At 41.9% G+C, this 19,774-nt stretch overlaps 1 pseudogene; it reads right to left on the reverse strand.

The window, feature by feature from the left end:
* Nucleotides 1–8,300: 8,300 nt before the first annotated feature.
* On the reverse strand, nt 8,301–9,865 carry LOC146611936 (uncharacterized; annotated as a pseudogene).
* Nucleotides 9,866–19,774: the final 9,909 nt, after the last annotated feature.

Genomic DNA, 19,774 nt, shown 5'->3' on the forward strand with positions numbered 1-19,774 from the left:
ATTAAACGACAAGTAGATGGAGGCAGGACTTCACAGCAGGGGCATACTCCATAATGTGCTGTGCATTCTCATATGTATATTATATATATTGCTCACTTATTGTATTTACCAACATCAAGGAGTTATGAGCAAAGAAAGGCCACACCATAGTGCATGTTTAAATAGGGAAAGTTTATTGATCAAAATGTATTACGCAGATACGCATTACATTTTTTTCAGCCCCCCAATCGAGAAAACAAAACCAATTACATGTTCAAAGCAACGGAACGGTGGCCCAATATCAGAGAGAACTCCACTCTTGAGTGAGCAGCGATAATTGAGCAATCCGTTTTATTTTGCAGATTCAAGCTGCTCTTCAAAATTTTCACCACCAGATGTCACCGGAGAGGACTGTGTTGAAAAGCTTCGAGTAATGAACCGTTTTTCAATACAAGCTTCAGTGCTTCGGAAAGCTTCATTTGGCCATCACTACTGACAGGTGACAAACGAAAGCAGTGATACCAAAGCAATACAAAACTAAACTACACTGGGAAAAGCTAATTGTAACATATACCAGAAGACACGGGGAGAACCACACACAGCATGAGGGAGAACGCGACGCCGAACAGAGGGAGACGCAGACAGAAATACACAGAGGGTTAACGAGGAAAGTGGGAACACACGGGGAACACAGCTGACACAGATAACCATAACGAGACAGGGCGGGGTGAACATAACACTGACGGGAGACGGGCAGAGTCAAACAGGAAGTACAGAGGTTCAGACAGGAGGAGAGAGAGCGCGGGGAAAACACAGACATAACGGGCTGGGGAAAACATGGAATAAAACATAAGGAGAGACGAGGGCTCACAGATACACAGAGGGGCACACAGGGGGTAAAAGCCACGAAGGGAAAACACTTAGGGAACAACACAACAGGGCAACTCAGGAAACATGGCCTAAATAGGGAACAAAATACAAACATACAAGAAAACTAAGAATACTGGGCCAACATGGCCCAGGACCATGACAGGTTGAGTGTGGAGTAAGTGCATATGAGAGCATGAGGGTGGGAATGGATGTTTGTATCTGTGTGTGCCTGTATGTCTGTGTCTATATGTCAGGTTGGGTGTCAGGCACCACCTCTCTGGGGACATCTCAGGCCCTCCAAGGTATGGAGGCCTATCTCCCCCTACCACCACTTCCCCTGCCAGTGGCGGTCCCCCTCGGACATCGGTGCGTTGGTGGTTCTTTGTGTCCGGGGGTGGGCGTCCGGGTACACACCGGCTCACTCCTTGGCGGCCGCTCATCGGGGCCTGGAGCCTGGGGCTCGCTCGGGCCACTTCGGAGGTGGGGTGCCCCCGGCCTCTCGGCCTGGGGCTCGGTCACTCAGGCGCGGCTGGCTGCCGGCGGAGCTCACGGGCGCGTCACTGCAACTCCCCCTGGCTTCTGCTCCGCGGCTGCTGGGTGAGCCCTCATCTGGGACTCTCCTCAGCTCTTTCTGGGACAGTGGCGCGGCTGCCCCTCTGTTGGTCTTCCTTGGTCTCTTGTGTTCTGGGGGCCTCTGGATGTCTGGAGTTTTGATCTCCTCCATACCTGCTTCATGCCCTGAAGGACGGGGCTGTGGCCCCCCCACACCCTCTAGCAGATCATTACATGAAGGAACCTTTTAAAAAACAAAAAACAAGCGCGTCCATGCTCACAGGTGTACACACGGGTGATCACACCCACAAACTACACCCTTTTTGGCTCCTACCTCAAAGCACACTGTGTTCTGTTGCTCTTATGTGCTGCACAATAATGTTTAACATTTAGTATTTACTGTCATATTCCCATATATCATTGTGATGTTGTTTATTCTATTACTCTTGTTCTCTTCTGCTTGTTTTCTTTTTTCTTTCTCAGCAGGTGACCCAGGTGATCGATATATGCATTTTTTTTTTCTCTGCCCGTTCTGTTGGTTTTTGTCTTTTGCCCTTCTCCCCCGTCCCTCTTCTCAGCTGTTTTTCTTTCCCTCTTTCTTTCTCCCCTTCTTTCCCCCAGTCAAGTCTGTCCCGTATTCAGTAAGTGAAAATAAAATAAACAATAAAAGGTGAATCAAATGGACCATTACGGCAAGGCTGGGATGGTCAATTTGGTAAAGTAAATCCGTTGGGCATCTTTCTTTGCCTTTAGACAACAATTCTGATGGCAAAAGAGCCAAACGGGACAGGCAAAAAAAAAAAAAAAAAAAAAAAAGAAAGAAATATTTGCTTCTGTGCCTGTTTCTGCAAATGTTTAAATATAGATCATTATGCAATCCCGCTAACAGCAAGAAGTAAGCAAAAAATGCACCTTAAATAAATATATTGCAACAAGTTGCTATAAAAAGGTTAAAATAACTTCTGCCTCATTAAGCATACACGTTTGTAACAAGATCCTTTACAAGCATCCATAACTGATGACTTACTACTCATGCATCACTTTTAAAATGCCTGTGGCAGTGGCAATTTGACATGATGAATAAGAATAGGAAGGGAAACTCTGCGTGCAATGAGTCCTTAAAATTTTGAGGAAATTGGAAACTGGACTAGCAGTCCACAGTGAAGAAAATATATCTACAGCAGATGAACAGTATCTGAAAGTCATGTCCTCAAAGAACAGAAAAAAATTGACAAAGGACCTGAGAGATTCATCCGGCCCTTCAGTTGATCCATCTACTGCTCACTGCCACATCAGAAATAGTCTCTGTGAAAAGGTGGCTGTCAATAATCCATTCTTAAGAAGGGGAAACAGGAGAAGAGGCTGATGAATGCTGAATTAAACAAGAACTGGACTGAAAATCAGTGACCACAGGTCTGACAGTGTGATGAATCCAAATTTGAAAATTCCGGTTCAAATTGTTATCAATATATACACAGGAGGTCAGAAGAGCGGCACAACAGTGAGTGTCTACAGCCATCTGTGAAACACAGTGCCAGCCAGTGGTATCTGACTGGCAGCATTACAATAATCCCAAACACATTACCAATGCTGTAAAAGCATACCTGGACAGAAAAGCACACAATGGGACCCTATCAGTCATGGTTTGTCATATTTTAAATAATACCATTGCTGAACCCGGAAACACATGACAGATTATCTGCGGACTCAAATACAAGCACCAGTCTTAAAGTGAATCGCAGGTGGGGTGGCAGATTGTAGCTTAAAAGGCATTAAAATCAGCAGACGGGGGGGATCATGTTTTTTTTAATTATTTTGAGTATCTACACAATAAAGCAGGACGCTCTGCTTGTTTAGTCTCCCACATATACACGCCTCATATATGTAGAATTAGCCTGCAGTATTTATTTCGACATCATGACTGAAGCATTTTTTTAATCCTAAACATAAATCCGGTGATATGACGTTATTATATGATGCTGTTTGTGTTTTTGTTTTGTTTTTTCTAGGTCTGCATGTTATTGACTTAAGCAGTGATTCAAAGATCAGTCAGTCAGTGATGTATATGTAAACCTTACATGCACACTGCTGTCTCTGCAGTTCACTTTGATAGAATTTCCTTCAAGTGTGTCATAAGTGACTGGCTTTCATGCTTACTTTGGCTTTCTACTGTGTGTTGATGCTCTAACCCCAAATCTGTTTCCTTAGATATGTCCAGTAAAAAACGATGTTCTAGCTATCAGTGTCTCACACTAGATATTTTCCTCACTTTCGGCAGCAGAAGAGCTTCAACGTGGCTTTCGGCTTGATGGTCAGCTGCCTGTCAGACCTCTCCACCCAGCCCTCCTGTTTTCAGCTCTTCAGTCCGAGCCCAGTGAAAGAGATCCTAGTTTATCAGTGTCTTCTTGAAAACGATCATCTCCTTCTCTACACCTTTCGCTGCCTCTATCAGGCACTCCCTGATGCTCTTCAAGCTCTTATCTCTCATCCCTCCAGCCCCCTCTCTGCACTTTCTGCACCTCTTCACTATCTTTCATACTTCAGATTTTTTTTTCTTTATATGTTGAGCCTTTTGTTGGTCAAGTAAACTTACTGTGAAAGCGGCACTGTCACTTTAAACTCTTCCTTCTTTTCTCCCTGTTGTGCAAGGTTCACATTAAATGGTCTACACTAGCAGTATGTAGTGCTTTTAAATCTTAGCAGTTCTAAAGAGTACTTTAAAATCTGTTGCCCGCTCACCTATAAGAAACACTTACTGACCTGCCATCAAGATAAGCCTTCAGTTTCTATTCCTAGGACACTTTAGGTATTTCCACTTAATAATAATGCAGACTTCCACTTAACAGTTAAGTTAACTGTTAAGTGGAAATCTGCATTATTCCACAGCAGTTTTATGATGCACACTCTGAAAGCAGCACAATTTTCAGGTGCCACTTCTTTCCAGTAGTTTTCCTTGTCCAGAATCCTACTGTGGATCTTTGTGTATCATTTAAATAGGTCAGCACATACAACATATTCCTTTATTTCAGTGTTGGGAAAAAGGATTTGCCCCCTTCCTGATTAACTAGATTTTGCATGTTTGATTCAATAAAAATTTTCAGACTATCAAACAAACAAATTTCAGTATCAGAAAAAGATAACCTGGGTGGATACAAAATGCAGACAAGGAAACTGTGGAAAAGATTACATTAATGGGACGGTTCCAAGGAGAAACGCGCTGAACTCAAACACTCGTTTCACATTTTCCAAAAAACATCTTGATAATCTGCAAGATTTTTGGCCCAATGCATCTGACATAAAATTAACACAGAATTTCATAAAAATAGCATCATAACAACAGTCAATGACTGTGACACTCAGTCATACAAACATTTAGGCTCGATAGCTGTGTGTTTACATGCCAGTGAAGCATCTTTAGTGCAACACAACTTGTATATACCAGGGAAAGAATATCAAAAGGCACTATAAGAAATTATAATTGATACTGATTGATATTGATATTATTTAATGTTTCTTAGTTGTATTGATCTCCTCCTGTCTGATCTTTCTATTATTCCGCTATTGTGCAGAGATGTGGAGCTCTACCACCACTTTGTACTGGACCTGCAGGGTGCTGAAACAGCAGATGAATCAGCAACAAAGGGATCTGTTTACCTGCAGGGCTGAGATTCATAGTTTTTTGTTTTTTGTTTAAAACAAAAAAACTTCATGTCCACTGAGACTGAGAGCTGACTGAATGCATTTACCACACAATAGCTCACTGAGCTTTCTTTAGTTTCCATTTAAAAATTGTTGAGGGTGAACATTGCCTCCACATAAATACAGGGTTCTTTTTAATCAGTGACATCAATCAAGTTGCCCTTGTTTCTTTTAGCTTTAATTTTCTTTTTTGCTGGCAGGTTGTCAGCTTGGTGGCATAAAAATAGTCCCAGTGGTCATCTAGACAGGTTGTTGTCTGAGTGGTGAAATCTCACAACCTGATGAGTATTCAGAGAAAGACACCGTCACATCTGCAAGCAATCAAAGCACCGACATAGAGTGTGTAAGGATGTCATTGATTAGCAGACTGCAACAAGGGAGCCAGACTCTTGTTAATGCCCACACAGGCAAGCACAACAAATGGTTTTCTTATTGTTTACTCTGCAGTCATTCGATTTTCACCACTTACATGTGGCTGCAATCTACATTGCTCTGGGTTTTTCTGTTTTTTGTTGTTGCTTTTGCAGAAACAAATTCATCACTGGGGAAAGCACTTAACTTTACTACAGACTAACACCTGAAGCATCATTATAGTATCAGCATGAGAGCCATAATAACTTCCATCAGACTCTGCAGGTGTAAATAAAACAGATTATCTCACAAATGCAAATTCAGAGTTTAGGCACATCCCTCCCGCACATTGGTATTCAAACACATTAAGCCTCATTTGATGTGGTGTACTTTAATTTATGAAGGATCAAAGTATGTTTTGCCCTCTGGTTGGGGTGAAAAAAAATCAGGCAGCATGTGGGATTAAGTGTCTTGCTCAAGGACACTTCTGTAAAAAAGCCAGGCCGTCTGCTAAAAAGCTGATCTCGCAAGCCACGAGGAAATGCTTCAGCTTGGTTAGCACGTGGATGGAACAACTAATACCCATTTGGCAATTTGCACTCATTACAGGCAATTGATTTGTAGTGGACTGTTGAAAATATTCCCATAGAAAATGCATACAATTAATTCTGTGGATTATCTCTTCAGTTCCATTGTACTAGGCACAAATTCTGAAAAGAGATTATTAATTTGGAACGCTCTGAGTGGCACAAATTCCATTCAGCTCGTCTAAAAACCTAAAAATTAAAAACACTCAAAACTACCTACATGAAAAGCTATCACTAGAGGTCACTTTGATAACTGCCAGCTCAAATAACCAGACGGGAGGGAGGCATGTAATTGATCTGTGGGATTTCTGTGATTTTAGTCCCAAAAAGTCCCAAAAAATGTTTTTCATGGTTTTTGGTTTTTTCACAATTTAACTTTTATTAATTTCTTTCCATTTTTGAAAGCTTTGGTTTTTCTGGTGTTTGTCTTACCTAATATATGTGAAGTTGTAGAGCAGGGGTAGGCAACTCCAGGCCTCGCGTGCCTGTGTCCTGCAGGTTTTAGATCGCACCCTGGGTTAACACACCTGAATCAAATGATTAGTTCATTACCAGGCTTCTGGAGAACTTCAGAAATGCTGAGGAGTCACTTGAGGCCTGGAGTTGCCTACCCCTGTTGTAGAGCCACATTGAAACCACAAGCCACTGTACTCCAAATGCTAATCCCAAACCCAGATAAATGAGAAAGGTTGCATCAGCGAGTTTTAAAATCTTTGCCAAATCAAATATGCAGATTATCACAAATGAGACTTCCATGCTGGGCTCAGATTAACAACATCCACCACTGGAGCTCTTACTTAGCAGGGTGCCAGAAGAAATTATGCTAAGGAAGATGCATGGTGGTGACCCCCTGAAGGAAGCAACGAGGAGCAGAAGGAGAGGAGGACAAAGACGCTTTGATCTGGATGTCTGTGTCTGAGGGTGGTCTGCATCCACAGGTCACACAGTGTGTTTGCTTTGTTTACTGATCTCCATCATCTGAATAAAAGCAGTTTCAAGTTAATATAACTGTTATAGGTGAAATCTGTCATTTACAAAAGCACTAAGATCATTTCGGTGCTGTAGCACCTGAAAAATTGGGGTCAGATGTCTCCTGCCTGCATTGCCATGTGTCTAAACCTTGATTGGATTCCAACCGGGGTAAACTGGATTAATTGGACATAGTTTAGAAAGACACTAAGCTCTGTGTGTGTGTGTGTGTGTGTGTGTGTGTGTGTGTGTGTGTGTGTGTGTGTGTGTGTGTGCGTGCAACCAAACAGTCACTCTAACAAAGCTTAGCTTTTGCACAGAGGCCTTAATGGTAAAGCAGCTCTGAGTAATAGGTGTGATTGCCCACCAAACAGCATTTGAGAGCACTAGAATAAGAGACTGTCTGGTGTAATAAGACATAAATTAAGCCCTTTGGTGAGAACTCCAAGCAACTCGTTTGACAAACTGCAGGTACAGCTCATTACCTGTTAACAACTCAAATCTTCAACAGAAATGTCCAGAAACATACTTTTACATCATTGGTTGTTAAGTGTAGAATTATAGGGAAAAAGGGCAGTTTTCTACTTTTAAAAGTTGTGTAGTGTTACTTTAATAATAGGGGGTCAATAAAGCACCTTATGTGTCACTCACACGATTACTTTAATGTTTTTTTTTCCTTATTTCTTCTTTCACTGCAGAAAATAACTGCTGTTGTTTAAAAACAAACGTGTCATTTGCTGAACAACATGTAATTTACATTGTAAATGTGTGCCGTTACTAAATCTAATGTGTGTTTTCCTTTCCACTTATGCTTGAATAATCGTATTAAGACAATGTGTAATTACCCAGAAGATGTCCAAACACTAAACTGAGCGTGAGCTGTGGAGACTAAAACATAAGCACTTCATCTTGTTGACAAGTCACCATCAAAGCTTTTATTCCTCTCACGAGAGGAATATTTTAAGGTAGTTTCAGCTTTCATCATTAAAGCTGTGATACAGGGTTTTGCCTTCTCATTATAATACCAAGAAAAAGATGGACTTCAAAGTAAAATAACATAATTAAAATGTTTTATTATTTTATTATAATAAGACTTAACATGTAAAATAAAGTCACCTTTTCTCAGTTTCTCCACTCTGGTCAGTCTTCCCATTATTGAAATGTTAGGTTAAAAAAAATCTTAAGACAGGAAAATTTCTTCAAATCTGAAACAGGCGAAATGGACAGTATGATAGATGAAATTTGCCCATTTTAACATTAAACAAAATAAACTCTGTGAAATTGTTTTTCAAATTAATAGTCCAATGTAACTGAACATAAAAAGTCCCTAAAGCTCCTTTTCATACTCACTTCTGTCTCAGCCTCCCTCACACAGACTTTGGATGCCTGGATGTGGAACTTCCCACCTGAATCCAGTTAGCAGGTGATGTGTTCGGAATTTGAGCCTTCCGGCAGATCAAACTGCTGCCTGAACTCCTGCCACCTATAGAAGCAGCATTCTTTTTTTTCTTCCCCCCCCCCCCCCCCAGTTTCCTGCCTGACAGCTCCTATGGAGAAATGCGCTGAGTGTCCATGGTCAGGTCAAATTGCTCTCCCTCCTCCAGCAGCAGGTAGGAGCCTGCAGAGGATTGGAAAGATGTGTCTCTTCCAAGATTTTTTATTGAAGTTTGCACATAAGCTGTAGGCTGCTGTGCAGATCCTGCAGGTTTCACTGCAGGAGATCCTGCTGGCAGGGCAAAGGTTTCACTTCTGGCTGCAGACGGCATGCAGACCAAGAGGAGTTCATGAATGGACTGAGGACAGCATGGAGTCCCTGAGCAAAGTGTCTTTGGGCTGGTGTTCAATGTGTGTTTATTTCTGAGTCAATGAACTTTCTAGACATTACTACAACTCTCCACTGTGTGGAGCCAATGCCACTGGATCAGTACTGTCTCAATTTCATGGTAAATCATAGGACATTTAAATGAAGATTTGTGACACATATTGGAGGATTTCTTCACAGTTTTAATTCAAATCACTCATGGATGGAAACTACTGAAAACCTTAGAAAAAAAAATTTTTAAACACCTCTGAAGAGACCTAACTAAATGGTGCAGAACACCAACCTGCCCACTGCTCTCACTCAATGAGCCTTTTGCTCCGTGATCTTCCTCAAGTATTCCACTTTTTTCTTTTGGCTACGATTCTCAGTTTTCCACTGAATAACATGACACATCCATCATCTGGGCTGGTCATTTAGATGGAGTGTTGAATGCACGGGAGAGGCCCTCTGTCTCAACATCCACCCATGCTCAGTTTTTTCCTGAGTCAGCAGCAGCTCCAGGAACAGCCCCAGATCTCAGGGAAACTTTCAGTCATGGAAACAAACGTGAGCAGGTTACTTTAACATGACAAACCAGAGGTCAGTCTGACAGCGACCTCTGGTTTGTCCTCACCTCCTGCTTGGCGTTGTTCTTCTCCATCAGCATCCTGATGTTCTGCTGCAGCTCAGTGACCTGCGTGGCCTTCTCAGCCAGACTCTTCCTCACCGCCTCCACCTCCATCTTGGCCTCGTCCAGCCACCCCACAGGTCGGCCACCTGTCACTCGCGGTGTCGCAGCAGCTCCAGACGTTCCTCCTCTGCCAAAAACTCGGCGCAGACTCACTTCTCCAGCTAAGCCGCCTCCAGCGCTTTGTGGAGGATCCACACCGGCTCCTGCAGCAGGCGGTGTGTTTGTGACTATTTTCTGTGGCAGCAGGGATCAATAAAGTTTTATGATTACCGAACGACTGATCACCTTCTTAGCTTTGACCTCCTCCATCAGCATCTCTTTCTCCTGCTGCAGGTGGTCTCTCCAGTCTGAGGACTGAGACACCATGTCTCTATGATGGACGCGCTGTGAGCCTTCACCCTCCAGCTACAACTCTCAAACAGTGACGGTGATTCCCTGCCATCTGCGAGGGGTACCTGATCAGCTGCATTGAGCAATGGGAGGGGAACGAAGGGGCTCAGAGGCCCAGAGGGAGTGCTGAGGGTGGGAGGAGCTGAGAAGTGAGAGAGAAGGATTAAAAGAAGTCACACGCCTGGATGTTGAAGCGCGTAAAGAAACTGATGGTGGTCATTTACAGGACAAACACAGACCAACAAGCTCTAAATAAAAACCCGATGACTGAAGAGGACCACGGCCCAAATCAGGTACCAAATATTCAGTACAGGTGAGTCACAGTTCAGGCTGATGTTTATGTCTCAAGTCTGAAGTCAAAATGAAGAAGAACCAGTCCCAGTTCAAGTCCAACTTGAAGTCACAGGTAACTATACTGTAGATGCATCTTTCTCCTTCCACACCTAATAGGCACCGCAGGCCTCATCTTTATTTCATCTATCTAAACATCTAAACGTTGCCTTATTATCTCAAAGTAAAGGCCTTACAGTATTAGAGAGACCTCAGTGATTGCATGAACCCCCATGTGGAACACTTTATGACAGAAGGAAGATGCATCAAACAGAAGCAGGATTAGAGTAGGGCAGCAATCTGTCTCAACCAAATGTGGGTGGAAACATTCCTAACATGGTTTGGTTCACTGTCACCTGTCACCTGACACCTACACAACACCAACTACAAGCTTTATTAAAAACAGAAGTCTAATAGTAAAAGCAGAGAGAGTGTTCCTAAATCCAAACTGGGAGCTCGTCTGTTATATTCTGCAAAATTTGGATCAGCTAAAGGCTTTTCAATGAGCTTTAAGAACACCTGACAATAATGAATTCCAACAGTCTATCCTGGAAGTAGAAAATGCGTGAACCAATATTTCAGTTTCCACTTTGAGAGGATGTTCTTAATTTTGGTGATATTGCATATATGAAAGAAAGAAGTCCTCCATATTTGTCTAATGTGATCACTAAAGGACAAATCCTGGTTATAAATGACTCCAAGACTCCTCACAGGACTGCTGGAGGCCAAGGTAACACCATTTAGAGTAAGGATCTGTTTGGACACCATCTTTTTGAGGTTGTTATGGTCGAGTACAATTAAAAAAAAAAAAAAAAAAAAAAAAAACTGTTGAAGGCATTTTTCACACTCAAAATGTGTTTTTTGTGTGAGGGTTACATTTAGGTGTAGGGTCAGTGTTAGTCATTCATTTTTGATGGTTAGGGTAAGCAGCTAGGGAAAGCATTATGTCAATGGGATGTCCCCACAAGGATAGCAAACGAGATGTGTGTGTGTGTTACCTGGTTGGAGCCTTCAGCTTCTTGCAGATGCCGATGTAGATCTTTAAGGATTCTTAGGTTTGATGCTCTGCAGACACAGACGGTGAGACTTTTGTTTTTTACTGTTCTTTTACTGAGATTTGTTGGTTTTAGGTTCTTATTTTCAAGTCTTATTAGCAATGAGTGGTGAAAACAGCACCTACCACACAGCACTGTCAGGCCACTTGCTGAGCTTTTGAGAACAGAAACTCTAGTAGTTTTAGCGGCTAATGGTGGTGAAATCCCATGTGATGGGTGGATAGAGACAGAATTCTTTTTGGACTGTAACCCTGAAAATGGAGGGGAGGGAGGGAGGGATGTTACCTTCAGAAAGAATTAAACTGAGACTCTCCATCCTTGCCAGCAAAATCTCTGTGAAGTGTGGTGAGCGATCGTGGCTCAAGAGTTGGAGCCACGATCCACGACAAGGCGAGTTGGAGTTCGCCTTGTAATCGGAAGGTTGCCGGTTCGAGCCCCAGCTTGGACAGTCTCGGTCGTTGTGTCCTTGGGCAAGACACTTCACCCGTTGCCTACTGGTGGTGGTCAGAGGGCCCGGTGGCGCCAGTGTCCGGCAGCCTCGCCTCTGTCAGTGCGCCCCATGGTGGCTGTGGCTACAATGTGGCTTGCCATCACCAGTGTGTGAATGTGTGTGTGAATGGGTGGATGACTGGATGTGTAAAGCGCTTTGGGGGTCCTTAGGGACTAGTAAAGCGCTATACAAATACAGGCCAAATCCAATGCTTGTTTGCAGTGACCCTAGTGTTGCACAACTGCCCATTATTGGATTTAATGCAATAGAGGAAGTTGTGAGTAAATGGAGCAAGCAAATGTTAGAAAAATCAGCCAGATCCTGTCATTAAACACTGCTAAATCAGTGCTAAAACTATTGCAATTACCAGACCAAATCCAAAGTGTGGGCAAACTACCAGCAGGAAAGAGGGGACTATGTCTGGCTGCTGAACACATTACTACCACATATGTCCGTGCACACATTGGAGCCCAGTTTTCAGGACAGAGTCTGTTGTTTGTCCCAAATGAACCATCACAGTTGCCTGAGGGTCTTGTCATTCAAGAGGGACTGGTCATTCAAGAGGGACTGGTCACAATAACGGAGGGCAGGTCAGTGTACATCCCAGTCGCGATTGCTAATACCAACAAGCGGAATGTCAACTTAATTCCTCACACTGTTCTAGTACATCTGGAAGAAATAAAAGCAGTGTACTCCATTACCCCTGAAAAGACACAAGACTTGGTGGAGCAGATTTCTTCACAACCTCCTATACAGGTGAATGAGGTTATAAACACACCCTCCTCCTGCCATAAGCCACCTCAGTGGGACCCTCCAGTTAAATTGGACAGAGATACCAAAACCATGGTGTCAAACTCAACCCACAGAAATGTGACATTTTCAAGAGAAAGGTACGTTTCCTGGGTCGGATGGTGTCCGAAGAGGGTTATATCATGGACCCAGCAGAAATAGCTCCTGTACAAGCTCTCAGAGATAAACTACCATGCTCCACTACATCCCAAACTTTTCAAAAGTGGCAAAACCCCTGTACCAGTTGCTGACACTGCCTCGAGATAAAGCACTACCACCAGTGCCTAGGAAAAAGGGGAAAGTGGTTAAGGCAAAGCCAAAAGGTCGATCACCACCGAACTCCAACAGACAAAAAAGACCGTGACGACACTCAGAAGAAAACAATGGAAATGTTCAACATCACAGAAAATAGCATAAAAGCAGTGACCTCAAAGAAGACAGACATCTCCTGAACTTACACAGACCTCTAACACAGTTGACCCCAACATGGAAGTGCCAGCTGGTATTTCACAGAAAACAACAGACAGCGTAAACAACATAGTACAACATTCTTCTGATATAACAATAATAATAATAATGTTGATAATACCAAGAATGTCACGATTATTCAAGTTGACCTCCCTAAAAACCTGAGATTCAATGAGGAGCCCAGAACTCCAATAGACAAGAAAGACCATGACAACACTCACGCTGTAGATAAAGCAGGAACCTCTTTGGAAAATGATGCAACTTGAACTCTGTGTCAAATACTGAGCTTCAGTAAAGATTCAAGTTGTTATTTATATTTCCTATCACCTTAAATGTTCACTCAAAGACAAGTATCTTTTTCAGTGTGAATATATATAAGAGACAAATATTGTTCTTTTAATATTTTGGCACTACTAAATTTGGCTCAATGCTTACATATATGTGTAAAAAGAAAATTTACAAGCTGTGATACAGAATAGATATCAGAGCCTTAAACAGGCTGACTTCTGCTAAATGGGTCAAACTGGGCAGAAAGTACACAAACACATAACATCCTTATAGAATAAATGGTAAATGGCCTGTATTTGTATAGTGCTTTTCTAGTCCCTAACGACCCCAAAGCGCTTTACACAACCAGTCATTCACACACTGGTGATGGCAAGCTACATTGCAGCCACAGCCACAGCCACCGAGGCGCACTGACAGAGGCGAGGCTGCCGGACACTGGCGCCACCGGGCCCTCTGACCACCACCAGTAGGCAACGGGTGAAGTGTCTTGCCCAAGGACACAACGACCAAGACTGTCCAAGACGGGGCTCAAACCGGCAACCTTCCGATTACAAGGCAAACTCCCAACTCTTGAGCCACGATCACCCCGATTGCCTACAGTGTCACAATATCATGTGACACTATAGATAAACTTACCTCAAAATATATAGAGCATATAAACAATTACAGCAATATGATACAACAAACACAGCAGTACCGCTAATCCAAAATACTCAGTTTCATATAACTAAAACATGGACATTTGTTTTTAGGTCCATTCTGCTGCTGATACATACTTTAGGTTTCTGAATATTAAACTTGTTACTGCCTTTCATAGTGTTTAACTTGAAGGCCCTGAGTACTTTCTCCTACACTGAAAACACTTGAATGATAAAATTATTTTTAACATTACCTACTAAGACTGATTTAGGAGGAACAGTCTGTCTATTAAGGGTGGGTTATGATTAAAATCGATTCTAGCTTGGATAACGTGATATCGATTCATTAAAATCCTGAATCGATTTTTAAATATAAATTTATGTTGCCCGAAATGCCAGAATCTCAGGTTAAACCTCACAAAATTTTGACAACCACCAAACAGCTAAAACAGTAAATGAGAGCAGGTACACGGGTTCTGCACAAAGACGTAGACACAGAGCGCAGACCCGACGCATCAGAATCTGTGAGATGTCGGCTTTCTCACCCGACAGCATGTACACGGAAACGCGGTCGGGGCTGAAAGTCGACAGCTCGCTGATTCTGATGTGTGGGGTTCGCGCTCTTTATTTACGTATTTTTTGCGCTAGATTCTAAAACTGCAGGTTTTGCTTTACTCTGCTTCACTTCAGCAGCATCAGGTAATGTTAATATGGTGATTGGTTTTCTTCAGTTTTTGATATACTGCAGGATATTTTTAATGTTATCTGCTATAAAAACCCAGGCCAGGAACATCTCCTTCATGTTTTTCTGTGTTTTATCCTGAGTTACTTTGACACAAATCATGGAGCTGGGCTGTCATATAATAGAAGGAAGGATGGATGGAAAAATGTACCGAGACATTCTTGATAAAAAAAAATTTGCTTCCATCTACAAGGATGATGCAGATTCAATTCAATTCAATTTTATTTATATAGCGCCAAATCACAACATAAGTCGCCTCAAGGCGCTTCATAGATACAGAGAAAAACCCAACAATCATATGACCCCCTATGAGCAAGCACTTTGGCAACAGTGGGAAGGAAAAACTCCCTTTTAACAGGAAGAAACCTCCGGCAGAACCAGGCTCAGGGAGGGGCGGGGCCATCTGCTGCGACCGGTTGGGGTGAGAGAAGGAAGACAGGATAAAAAACATGCTGTGGAAGAGAGACAGAGGTTAATAACAGATATGATTCAATGCAGAAAGGTCTGTTAATACATAGTGAGTGAGAAAGGTGACTGGAAAGGAAAAACTCAATGCATCATGGGAATCCCCCGGCAACCTATGTCTATTGCAGCATAACTAAGGGAGGATTCAGGGTCACCTGGCCCAGCCCTAACAATATGCTTTAGCAAAAAGGAAAGTTTTAAGCCTAATCTTAAAAGTAGAGATAGTGTCTGTCTCCCGAATCCAAACTGGAAGCTGGTTCCACAGAAGAGGGGCCTGAAAACTGAAGGCTCTCCCTCCCATTCTACTTTTAAATACTCTAGGAACAACAAGTAGGCCTGCAGAGCGAGAGCGAAGTGCTCTAACAGGGTGATATGGTACTACAAGGTCATTAAGATAAGATGGGGCTTGGTTATTTAAGACCTTGTATGTGAGGAGCAGGATTTTGAATTCAATTCTGGATTTAACAGGAAGCCAATGAAGGGAAGCCAAAACAGGAGAAATATGCTCTCTCTTTCTAGTCCCTGTCAGTACTCTTGCTGCAGCATTTTGGATTAGCTGAAGGCTTTTCAGTGAGTTTTTTGGACATCGTGATAATAATGAATTACAGTAGTCCAGCCTGGGAGTAATAAATGCATGAACTAGTTTTTCAGCGTCACTCTGAGACAGGATATTTCTAATTTTAGAGATGTTGCGCAAATGGAAGAACGCAGTCTTACATATTTGTTTAATATGTGCATTGAAGGACATATCCTGGTCAAAAATGACTCCAAGGTTCCTCACAGCGTTACTGGAGGCCAAGGTAATGTCATCCAGAGTAAGAATCTGGTTAGATACCATATTTCTAGGCTTTTCAGGGCCGAGTACAATAACCTCAGTTTTATCTGAATTAAGAAGCAGAAAGTTAGCGGCCATCCAGGTCTTTATGTCTTTAAGACATTCCTGCAGTTTAACTAATTGGTGTGTGTTATCTGGCTTCATGGACAGATAGAGCTGGGTGTCATCTGCATAGCAGTGAAAATGTATGCTATGTCTTCTAATGATACTGCCTACGGGAAGCAGGTATAATGTAAACAGAATTGGTCCTAGCACTGAACCCTGTGGAACTCCATAATTAACCTCAGTGTGTGAAGAGGACTCTCCATTTACATGCACAAACTGGAGTCTATTAGATAGATATGATACAAACCACTGCAGTGCAGTACCTGTAATACCTACAGCATGTTCTAATCGCTCTGATGGGATATTATGGTCGACAGTATCGAATGCTGCATTTCTAGCAGGACAAGCACAGAGATGAGTCCACTGTCAGAGGCCATAAGAAGATCATTTGTAACCTTCACTAAAGCTGTTTCTGTGCTGTGATGAGCTCTGAAACCTGACTGAAACTCTTCAAATAAACCATTCCTCTGCAGATGATCTGTTAGCTGTTTGACAACTACTCTTTCAAGGATTTTTTATTTGAAAGGAAGGTTGGAGATTGCAGAGGTGGGACCAAGTCATTGTTTTGCAAGTCTCAAGTAAGTCTCGAGTCTTTATCCTCAAGTCTGAAGTCAAGTCTCAAGTAATGTCACGCAAGTCAGAGTCGAGTCTCAAGTCACTGGTGTAAAAGTCCAAGTAAAGTCACAAGTCTGAAATTTTGAATTTCAAGTCCTTTCGAGTCTTTAAAAAAAAAAACGAAAAAAGCATGTTGCAGTTATATGCTAAATGTAAATGTTAGACCATGTAATTTTTAAATCTGTGTTTTTCTCAACACATGACAAAATAGTGAACTTAGAAAATATACACAAATTGTGAAATTGCACCTCTTTAAAATGCAGCTCAATTAAACCTAGCTCCAAGAATAATTTTCACCGACAGTTCTGAGATAAGCTGCATGTTATTCTTGGATGCGGTTGCAGGACCGGCTTTAAAATCGCATGACAAAAATATCATACATATTTTAAAAAAAACTGCATCACCAACGTAGCCTGGACAACATTTGCTAGTTAGATGAAGTCAGCTATCTCATCGTAGCATATTTATATGCATATTTATAATTATACGCTTCTTGGAGTGAGCGCATACACTCATGAAGTTTAGTAACTTCCAGTCACTGCAACAAGCCCAGGTACAGTTTACCGACGGATGGGTACAGGACCTTGAAATGCACTGTGTAGAAAGTAAAGACCATCGTACGGATCATAAGTTTACCAGTCTCACAAATCGTCGTCATAAATACACATTCGTTAACCATTTATTAATAGGACCTTTGAGCTCAAGGGTAATTAATTAGCAGTGGAAATAATTTCTGGTAGCATCACAGAAATGTAGCAGTGACAATAATATTGTATGCTGTAATCGTACTGGACAATTAGTGATACAAAACAACTGTTTTATCCTGTGAATAAAAGTATATGTTTTTGTCAATGTACCATAATAACAGAAGCGAAACGCAATATTGTGTCAGGACAATTCACTATTTATGCACAATAAACACAATAAACAAAGGAGCATAGCGCGACAATTTCTGTTCAGCACCAGACTTGCTTGTAACCTATATCACCAATTATGTTAAGAAAAATGACGCATTAACTACAACAGCAGACTGACCTCTGTGGAAATGCTTGGAGCAGACTAACCTGTGAGCTGGAGGGTTCTGGGACGTTATAATTGGTCTTTGAATGGCTGCAATCCAGTCGCCTTTGTTACTTCGGAAACATGGCTCGAACAATTTCTCTTCAACGACGTAATCCGATAACAACCGATCTCTTTACCCGTCGGCTTCCCGTGGCTGTCATGCGACCGGCTATTGCAGTTAATAATACAACAGCTTCTTGACATTTTTGTGTTTCTTTTTATCGCTGTATAACTGATTTTAATTGAAAGCCTGCGTGCGCTAGTACCGCTTGCCATGAGTTCCCAGAATCCTTTGCGGTTCTACCCGTGAATGACGTCACATTTTCAATCTCTATATAATATGCATGTTAAATTTTATATTTGGGGTAAAATATCAAGTCTTTTCAAGTAAACCGGTTCAAGTCCAATTCAAGTCCCAAGTCATTGGTGTAAAAGTCCAAGTCAAGTCACAAGTCTTAGAACATTTTTTCAAGTCAAGTCTAAAGTCATAAAATTAATGACTCGAGTCTGACTCGAGTCCAAGTCATGTGACTCGAGTCCACACCTCTGGGAGATTGGCCTATAATTAGCTAAGACTGCTGGGTGTAGAGATGGCTTTTTGAGTAAAGGTTTAACTACAGCTAGCTTGAAGGCCTGTGGTACATAGTTGATCATATTTAAGATCGAAGAATTAATTAATGGCAGGACTTAGAGCTGGGCGATATGAGATTTTTTCATATCACGATATGTTTTTTTCATTTCAGGCGATAACGATATCTATCACGATATAAGCCAAATAACTATATTTGTAAGATTTAAATGTGCCGTTGCTCACAAGTAAAATGTGAAATAATCAGCAGCTTGTTTTTATTTAAATATTTATTTCCCATAATAAGTTCATCCATTAAGCGGACGTGAATGGATGGATGAAGTTCAACAGGGTAGATGTACTTAAGGAACATGAGACTTTTTCAGATAAATAAAGGCAAATATTGCAAACTACACAAAAGGCAGCCGCTAAAGCGTTTAGGTTTCAAAATAGAACAAACGAAACAGACTACTAAATTGTCAATTCCACTTAGAAACAAAATATTAATTCTAAAAATAAATCTTAGTTTGTTTTTACAGAAGAACAGACAAAACTGACTAACGTTTGTCAATATCAAATAAACTGAGAACTAAAAGGAAATTCTCAATCTCTCCTTGTTGTATAGCTTAGCTTTTCAAACAGTTTTAACAGTTACTTTAGTCTGACAAAAGCCGAATAACGAATTAGCGCTTCCAGTCAGAGACTGAGGCTACGTCCACACGTACACGGGTACTTTTGAAAACGGAGATTTTCCGTTTCCGTTTTAAAAAATAATCCCGTCCACACATAAAGGCAGAAATGAAGGAAAACGCTGCTATGAACATGCCAAAGCAGCAGGTGGAGCTAGATTCCTAACCGTGCAGAAATGTTGGCCAATCAGAAGTCTAGAAGCCTCGGTGGGGAAAAGTAAACAAAGCTGGGGCATAGAAGCGGAACCGAGTCGTATATGTGGAGGGACAGTAACTGTGTGTATATGTAAGCATTTAAACACTGCAGAGAGTAGAATTAACAGTATTGTAGAAATTCATTTCACCGAAACAATAACGTGGCGCACAGTGTGACGCATGCACCAGTTTATTGTATTTCCAGACTTGCTTTCGGCACAATTTACAGTGCACGCTACTCTGTTTTTTGTCAGACTTGAAATAGCCGAAATACCTTCACACTACGGAACTTCTTTGGCTCTTCCGTTCGACAATCTCTCCGGCATTGGAACCATCATCTGTTTTCTCTTCGGTAACCTTCGGTCACGCTCGGTTGATTTTTCTAGTCGGCACACTCATTTCCTCCATTACCCGGGCGGTACGGTGGCTGGCTGCTTCCCAAACAAATACACATGTGCGGCTTGGCACTTGTGCTGTACGTAACAAGTCACGCGACGTGACGCTGCGGCTGTGATTGGTTCGGCTCTGCGCTACTTAATTTGGATTGGCTG

The sequence above is a fragment of the Diplotaxodon limnothrissa genome, linkage group LG19 (genome assembly GCF_057381915.1).
Source record: "Diplotaxodon limnothrissa isolate DT_005_m linkage group LG19, D_limnothrissa_male_GT1.1, whole genome shotgun sequence".
Taxonomy (NCBI): domain Eukaryota; kingdom Metazoa; phylum Chordata; class Actinopteri; order Cichliformes; family Cichlidae; genus Diplotaxodon; species Diplotaxodon limnothrissa.